The sequence below is a fragment of the Protopterus annectens genome, chromosome 4.part0, assembly GCF_019279795.1.
Source record: "Protopterus annectens isolate FY-2018-M chromosome 4.part0, PAN1.0, whole genome shotgun sequence".
NCBI lineage: Eukaryota > Metazoa > Chordata > Ceratodontiformes > Protopteridae > Protopterus > Protopterus annectens.
Genome location: NC_056733.1, coordinates 1,746,262,739 through 1,746,272,439, shown reverse-complemented (window position 1 = coordinate 1,746,272,439; position 9,701 = coordinate 1,746,262,739).

Here is a 9,701-nt window from a genome sequence, read left to right as displayed (position 1 = left end):
TCTTGGGTACACACCTGCCATCAATTAAAGAGACTTTGATTAACCCCAAATAAAGTTTAGCTGTCCTTGTAGGATTTTCCTAACATTTAGTCAGTTGCTTCCTACAGCAAAAGCCATAGTTCGCAGAGAACTTACAAAGCATCAAAGGTATCTCATTGTTGAAAGGTATTAGTCAGGAGAAGAGTACAAAAAACTTTCCACAGTATTGGATATACCATGGAACACAGTGAAGATAGTCATCAAAAAGTGGAGAAAATATGGAACAGTGAGATTGCAAAGAACTGGACATCCCTCCAAAATTGATGAAAAGACAAGATGAAAACAGGTCAGGGAGGCTGCCAAGAGACCTACAGCAAAACTGAAGGAGCTGCAGGAATTTCTGACAAGTACTGGTTGTGTACTACATGTGACAACAATCTCCCGTATTCTCCATATGTCTGGACTATGGGGTAGAGTAGCAAGACGGAAGCCTTTTCTTACACAGAAAAAACATTCAGGCCCAGATAAAATTTGCAAAACAATACATCAAGTCTCCCAAAAGCATGTGGGAAAATGTGTTATGGTCTAATGAGACCAAGGTTGAACTTTCTGGCCACAATTCCAAAAGGTATGTTTGGAGCAAACAACACTTCATATCACCAAAGAACACAACAGTACCCACGTATCACATAGTTCACAAAGTCAGTGTGCCACACAGTCACAGCCCTTAAGGCTAAACAACACACCTAATACACTTGTAATAGGTGACTCAATTGTCAGACACATTGACGTCCCACTCACCAGGCTGAACAAGGAGAAGGTCACTGTAAGCTGCCTGTCAGGTGCCAGGATCCGCCACATAACACAAGCACTCAGGTCACTCCAAAGCAAGTACAAGTATGACTCCATCATTGTCCATGCTGGTGTGAATGACCTGAGACGTACCTCCCTGGACTACATGAAAAGAGACATAGAGGAGCTCTCTGATCATGTAGCCCGGGCCGGTATGACCCTGACCTTGAGTAGCATCTTACCCTCACCAAGAGTGATGCCACAGTATAAAGACAAAATGATCAATTTTAACAATTGGCTAAAGTATTGGTGTCATTCAAAGGGGATCCAGTGTCTGTCAGCCTGGGATGACATGCTCGACAAGCCACGTTGCTTCGCTAGGGATGGCTTGCACCTGTCACCCCTGGGCTTTCGAATACTGGCTAAGGCTCTTGCCACCCCCATAGTGTCTTTTTTAGGCAAGGCTCAAAAGACAAACCCACCTCCATAGACAACACAAAGAAAAAGAAACTAAGGGTAATGCTGCTCAATGCCAGAAGTCTAAACCTCAAGATACACGCACTCGCGGCTCTCCTCAGTATGGAGAATATCGATATCTGTGCAGTAACAGAAACCTGGTTCAAGGCTCCCGAGAGCACCCCAGCACTACCAGGTTATACCTCATACCATGCTTTTTGGCCCCAAAACTCGGACCACAAAAGGAGGGGGAGTATCCATATTTATCAAAGATACCCACACCTCCAGGTTAGTGGCACTGCATGAAGCATCGGAGACCATCCATGCGCAACTAACAGTGGGCAAAACTGCCTTTCAGTTTGTAGCCTGCTACAGACCACCCTCCCAAACTCAGGAACACTCGGCTTTCCTGAGAACACTGGAGAATATGAAGGTCTCTCCAAGCACCATTATATTGGGTGACTTCAACTACCCAAACATAGACTGGGAGCACTACTCAAGCACCAACACCCTCGCCCAATGGTTCCTAGAATTTATAAACTCAAATGCTATGGAACAACTGGTCACCACTCCCACAAGATGGGGAAAACATATTGGACCTGATCATTACCAACATGGGAACTCTATGTTCCATACCAGAGGTATACCCCTCATTGGTAAGATCTGACCATAAATTAATCTCACTGGACATCCATATCCCGTCCCCACCCCCAGCCAAGGAAACCACGGTGAAGAACTTCTCAAAAGCAAACTTCACACTTCTCAAAACCAAGGTGGAATCCTTCAAAGCCCCGGGCCAGTGGAAAATACGGCCCAAACCGCAGAATCCTTTACAAACGCTTTCTATGGATACCTACAGGAATGCATGGATCGTGCTATCCCAAATAAAACCAAGACTCATTCCTCCAAAGGCAGGAGACCTGTCTAGTGGACCCCAGCCATAAATAAGCTATACAACAGAAGGAGGAAGCTACTACATGATAGAGCAAAATCCCAAAAAGGGAAGGCATCTCTGATCAGTACTAGCAAGAAGCTACGATCCCTCATAAAATCATCTAAGGCCAGCTTCGAAAGAAAAATTGCACAAGATGATAAAGATAATCATAAGGCCTTCTTTAGTTATGTCAGGAACCTGGGTGGCAACTCCCAGATATGCTCTGAGTTAGTTCAAAATGACAAAAAATACACTGAACCCACAGACACTGCCAACATCCTGGCAGACAGTTTCAGTGCAAACTTCTCCCCCACTTCCCCCCCAAAAGAGCAAATGTCTATCCCAACAGAGTGTAGCCTCCCTGACATCACAGATGCACAGGTGAGAGCTGCCCTCTCCAAAGCAAAAAACACAGCATCAATGGGACCGGACGGTGTCCCAGACTGCGTCTTACATGAACTCCAAGAAGAACTGAACCCTCACATAAAGTCACTGTTCAATCTCAGCCTTACTACAGGATATGTACCCAAGGAATGGCGTACAGCAATAGTGGTCCCACTCCACAAAGGTGGTGCCACAACGGACCCCGGAAACTATCGCCCTATAAGCCTGACTAGCCTGGTCTGCCAAGCTATGGAGAGTATCATCATGAAACTCATAAACAAAGACATTGGGAACCTCCAAACACTGGATCCTACCCAATTTGGCTTTGTTAAGGGCAGATCTTGCCTCTTGAACCTGGTCGACTTCTTTGAAACAGTCACCAAGGCCATAGATGAAGGGAAGGTAGTCCACACAGCCTACCTGGACCTCGCAAAAGCCTTCGACACAATACCCCACTCGGGCATCATAAATAAGCTCACCAGCTTAAATATCAACCCCTATGTCACAAGATGGGTTGCAAACTGGCTCAGGGATAGAACCCAAATGGTCAGAATTGCAGGTGCCATGTCAGACTCTAAACCAGTTACAAGTGGTGTCCCACAAGGCTCAGTCCTGGGACCTCTCTTGTTCGGTATATATTTCTGTGAGGTACAGGCTAACATGGGAGGACTATGGCTGACCAAGTTCGCAGATGACTGCAAACTGGGTGCCATAATTGACTTGCCGACTGACACAAGCATCCTCCAAAAGGGTCTCACAGAGACGGATAACTGGTGCCAGAGCCATGGCCTAAAGCTAAATGCCAAAAAGTGCATAGTCATCCCCTTTGGGAAAAACAAAGTGCCCACAAATTACCACATAGGTGGTAATCCATTAAGTACGGAAGAAGTAATTAGGGATTTGGGGACCCAAGTAGATCGCAATCTCTCCTTTGACAATCACATTGCCAAAGTGGATAGAAAGACCTTGTATATAGCCCACCATATCACGAAAGGGTTCACATCTAGATCAAGAGAGGTCATTGTGCCCCTCTACTCATCAGGCCTATAATTGAATACAATGTCCCATTTGGGATGTACCTTACCCGACACCTGCAGCAACTGGAAAGACCCCAAAAGTACCTCACCAAGAGGATCAAGGGACTCAAACAGATGCCCTACGCAGTTAGGCTAAAGAAACTCCAGCTCTACTCAGTTGCTTACCGCCTACTCAGAGGCAATCTGTGCCTGACGTATAAAGCCATGTCAAACCCAGAATTAATGGACATGCTCCACCTCAAGAAATCCAAATCCCTTAGAGCTACACGCTCCAGGGACTTAAACCTCAGCACAGAAATAAATAGGACATGCTGGAGGGACAGATTCATATCCCAGATGCTTCCCTTACTCTGGAACAAAATCCCAATCCATGTTAGGCAGAGTCCCTCAATGACCCTCTTCAAAAGAAATCTTGACGAGTGGATGGGAGATCGTAGGTTTACCCCTGGGATCTCTTCTGTGTCCCTACTAGACAGAGGCACAGTAAACTAATCTCAAAAGGGCTATCTTCTGTGACCTACAATACAGAGGCACAGTCAACTAATCTAAAAGGGTGGGGAAAGCCAAACACACTTTGGCTAGGCTTATAAATGCCCTAGGGCAGATAGCCTAGTATCAACCTATGAACCTGATTCGTACAGGGAAGCATGATGGTGGCAGTATCATGCTTTGGGATTGCTTTTCTTCAGCTGGAACTGGGACTTTAGTCAAGGTGGAGGGAGTTATGAACAGTTCCAAATACCAATCACCTTTGGCCTAAAACCTTCAGGCGTCAGCTAGAAAGCTGAAGATGAAGAAGAATTTCACCTTTCAACATGACAATGTCCCCAAACATACATCCAAATCAATAAAAGAATGGCTTCACCAAAAGAAAATTAAAGTTTTGAAATGGCCCAACCAGAGTCCAGACCTAAATCCAATAGAAAATCTGTGGGGTGACCTGAAGAGTGCTGTGCATAAGAGATGCCCTTGCAATCTGACAGATTTGGAGCGCTTTTGCAAGGAAGAGTGGGCAAATATTGCCAAGCCAAGATGTGCCATGTTGATAGACTCCTACCTAAGAAGACTGAATGCTGTAATTAAATCAAAAGGTGCTTCAACAAAGTATTAGTTTAAGGGTGTACACACACAACAAAGTATTAGTTTAAGGGTGTGAACACTTATGCAACCAGCGTATTGTATGTTGTATATCTTTTCCCCTAACAGATTTGTTTGGTCACATTAAATGTGGGAAAGATTTTAAAATGATTTATTGTAGTCTCATTTTTTATATATCACAAAACCTGCCATTTTAACAGGGGTGTGTACACTTTTTATAGTTACTGTATATATAAATCAGTCACCTCCACAATTTGTTAGAGCATCCTGATAAGCTGTTCATTCTATTAAATAGTAGATGCCATCCTAAACTTTTTTTACTGAAGCAGATATCTTTTAACTAGTATTACACATTGACTTGTTATAACCCATTTACTAATCTACTGTCTTCTTGCCTCACCTGTCTTCTTGTCTACTAGAATTATTGTAAAACCATGCCTACACGATTTGACAACTCCTCTCATTTTTATATCTATATGCAGTGGAGATATCTGTTTATCATAGACAACTTTTAAAAGCTTAATATTTTCTTCTACATTCTGATGTATGTCTTCTAGGAACACAATGTTGGGATTCATTTTCTTAACATAAGTAAGTACTGTGGTTGGGTTAATAGGTCAATGAAACCTATTCACATTCCATGACAGTAATCTCACTACTACTTTCTAAAATAATACTATACCCTCTTTTGTTGACATGTAACATAGGAGTAAACATCTGTTTCTCTTTTTACTTGAAACAAATTTCCAGCCAGCTTTGAAAGACCAATAAGGAATAGGAATTCCAAAACTGTTGGCTCTACATTTTGACTACTGTTAACATTATGCAATATTACATATTTAGTTAAAATAAAGAAATATTTACTCTGGTTGACAAATTCAAAAAGTTTTTAAAAAACATTTTCAAAACCCATGTGCAGTTGTATACAATGTGCACTTCCTTGGTTTATTGCCATTATGAGACATAAGCCAGCAGTGGAAGTACATCACATTCTATGCCATGCTTGAAGATCATTTGCTCATCTATCTTATTCATAGCACTACATGTGTAACATGCTTCACCCCTCCTTCCACTAATCAATCAGCTTTTTTTTTTCAGATACTTAAAAGGAAAACTCCACCCTCTCCTACAGTTTAACTCAATCCTTAGTTTGCTTTTCTTCCTACAATATGGTTCCAATATCTTGTAAGTACCAGAAACCTGTTCGTACTTTATAAAACTTTCATTTCCTTGCCTTGGAATCAAATGAAGGGAAAGCCCACCTACATTTTTTTAAGCGAAACTTCTTACATACATTGCAGATGGATTTGTCTCCATCTACATTGCATACCACAAACACAGAAAAATCTGTAGTTTACACTGTGAAGTACTGTTATCAATCCTAGACAGGCAATTAATCCTGCTACTATAAAAAGACAGAAGGCTGCAAGACTATTTCCCACCGTCTTTATTGCAGAGAGGAGGAGAGCATAACACTGATTTATAGCTGCTTCCTATGTAGCCATGCCTTTCAAAGCAAAACAAAGCAGATCAATTAGGGATTTAAAGGCAGTTGTCACCTCTTCTGACAATTACATAAGCAGCATCAGAGTATTGAAATGCAAAGCTTTAAATGCTGGTTGCTTATACTTCTTTGTATATTAAGATGACTTAAATGTAGTATCAACAATTTCTGTGAAATTTAGAGAAACAACAGAAAATATTTTTTTCTTGTAAACTATCAAAACATTTATCATTTTTATCCCACAGCACCCCAACCCATGGACAGGACAGAACTGCCCAAATCAGGATTGCACTACAGAAGGAAAGGCAGGTGGCAGCCTTATCAAATAGGTGCATTGATACTGTTTATAAAAAATGTCTTTTATGCTTTTTTGTGAAATCCTCCCTGAGATGGATGCATATCTGGTACACAGATCAATGATAAGAAACACCCACTGACTTTGAGTCAGTCCTTACACATTGCATTCTGTTCATCTTAATAGTAGTAACTGTTAACTGTGCATGATGCAGCAAGGATCATTTATTGCAGTGAGAGTTTTCAGACCTCATGATAAGAGTGTGGAGGAGTCTGTCGATTCCCTCAGAATTACAAATGAATCCCTTTACAAAAGCCTGCTATTTAACTAATTTCTTTTGCTGGAAGTAGCTAACAGCTATGAATAACATAAAACAAACTCTGACAGACACATAAATGAGGCTCACTCAAGGAAACATAGAAGCAACTCTATTACAGAAGGTGTGTTAGATGACAGTGCTTCATACTCATGACATTCTATCTTAATGGCATGAAAAAAACACCACCACTTCCTTATGTCTAACATGACTCATATAAACAGGACTTGAGATGTATTCTGGGAAGAAGGCATGAATGCAAGAAAACAAGATCAAAGTTACCAAGACAGGCCTCATCATCCGCCAGTTTGTGGGAAACACATTAAAACTGTAAAAGAAGCACTTGGAGTGATTTTGAGGCAGTAAAATAGCTCAGAAAACAAAGACACAATAAAAATGTTTTTTGAATTCTAAAGTGGATCTTACCTTTAATGTCCTAGCTAAGGGTGGATGGCATGAGGATTAGCAGTTTGTAGACTAGGATGCAAGTATGCAGGGTAAGTATGAGAATGTCTGCCTTAACATCCGGTTACAGAGTAGTGTTCACTTCTGCGTGAATTTGACATGACCTTTCAGATTTTATAAAGTGTAATTTGTAGATTATAATAATTTAAAGACATGTTAGAGGTAGTGACTGCTAAAGGATATTTTAAGCAAAGTATGAACACCAAGCTGCCAAAGGTTTCTGTTCATTTGCTGATCAGGAAAACTCTTTATTTAAAAAAAATATTTTTAATTGAACTTATCTTCACGTGTTCCAATGTTGTACAATGCACAACTCTTAGTAAATATAGATTTAAAGTATTCACTAAGACATGGGACAGATAACATTACTGTCAAGCAGTAACATAACCAAAGTTGACAAGGGAAGTAAATATTGTGGGAAGAAATAGCCAGGGAATTGTTATGACTAGGCATATATAGACCCTAGGGCTGATAGCCTAGTGCCAACCTATAAGATGATTCTTGCCTATGCTTGACATATACAAATGCAGCATTCTGCTTTACTCATTTTCAATCTTGTGAATGTAACCACTAGTTTTGGTGTTTCTATTATTATTTATTTATTCATGCATTTCATATATTTAGATGGCCTAGATCATCCATGAAAAGGGTCAACAGGGGCGCCCTGATTTATTTAGCTGTCCCTTAGCAGCTCAGCAGTTAAACAAAAAATAGCAGCCCATTTCTAGTAAAATATGAAGCTATATACATAAATTTGACAATAACTTCACAAAGTAGCTTTTACTTGCTTAATGTTATAGATAATAGAGACTCTAGTCATAACTCTGCAGATCTGTTAAAGTAATAACATTAGACATTACAGTAGCTTCAAAACTGTCCAGAAACATTTTCATTCTGATTTCAGTTATGTAGAAAAGAATACATTCAATATGTATTTTATAATTCATGAAACAAAACTGCAAAAACTGGGTAAAACGAATGTAAACTGGAACACCCAAAAGAAGCCACTAGAGCAGCAGCAAGAATACAATGAAATAAAACACAAAATCCAATTAGCACTTTCGTTCACTGAACTTCCATAAGTAAAGTGAACAAAAGTGCTAATTGGATTTTGTGTTTTATTTCATTGCATTGTTGCTGCTGCTCTACTGGTTTCATGTGTTTTACAATTCTCAGATATCAGCTGTGATGTAGGAGACTCAGGTGAAGATTTCAGTTACATAAACCTGCTTTTAATTCTGTATAGCTTGTCCTAAATTCTATAAAAATTCACGTGGAGATTGTTGTGTTACATTCCTGAGACAAATTAATATGCATGTTTTAGTTGGGTAATGTGATGAAACAAACATATTTGTACAAGAACGCTGATTATTTATTTATTTATTGACATTTGATTACCGGGAAAGTCCGACTGGGTAAAGGCCCATTTTCAGCGGAGGCCCGGGGAGAAAAGCTCCACATTATTGCAAAACATTTTAAGAACAATAATTTTACAATCTTCAAAAATAAAACAAAAACATCTGCAGTTTAAATAATTATAACAAATTAGACATAATATAAAAACATAGGTTAAGAATTGTTTCAAGGTATATGACAGTCATTTAGTATTACATAATTTATTAGTTTATGATATGTTTGAGAACTCAGTGATGAATCATCACATTTCCATACACTGCTAAAAGAATATAGTTCTATTTATTTATTTACTATATATTATAAAAATAAATAAACATTTTCATAAACTACTAAAAAAAGAATTACACCTTTGTTGTGGAGATTTTGATGGCAATAATGAGAGCTTTTATTTGGAATGTTAGAATACATAATTCATCATTTTTTTAACCAAGAACACTGTTTAGTTATTGATAAAAAATATTTCATTCACTTTAATATATTGCTAGTAGAGGCCCAATTTAAGGAGCAGGCTAGATGAGTCGGCATCCCTCATAGATTATATGTGCTATTTAACCTCCACACTGCTCATATGGAATGTGTTTGCTGATCTGAATTCCTATGTAAGTATCTCTGTGTGCATCTACATGACTGCTCTGCAAATAGAAAAGTAACATAGTTTTATACACGCATATACATGCATATAGATTATATATGTGGAATCAGTGAGAAGGTTTAATTCAGAGTTACAGCTACATAGCAATGTCAGATCTCACAACGTTGACACACTTCTGGTCATGCTATGAGGTTACCTCTCGGAACACACAGTACAAGAAGCAATGTTTTTTTCCAAGGGGGTAAGCCCCCTTGCACCTCCTCAAGTCGAGGGCTGCATCTCCCACACCCCCAGTTAATTATATATGCTAACTCAAGAGATTGCACAATCCTGGGAAGGGGCATATTCTCCTTCCCCAGGGATTATCCTTTATCACAAAATGGTCTATCCTCTGCATTGTCAACCCAAGTGGGTTGACAATGCAGAACTCAAT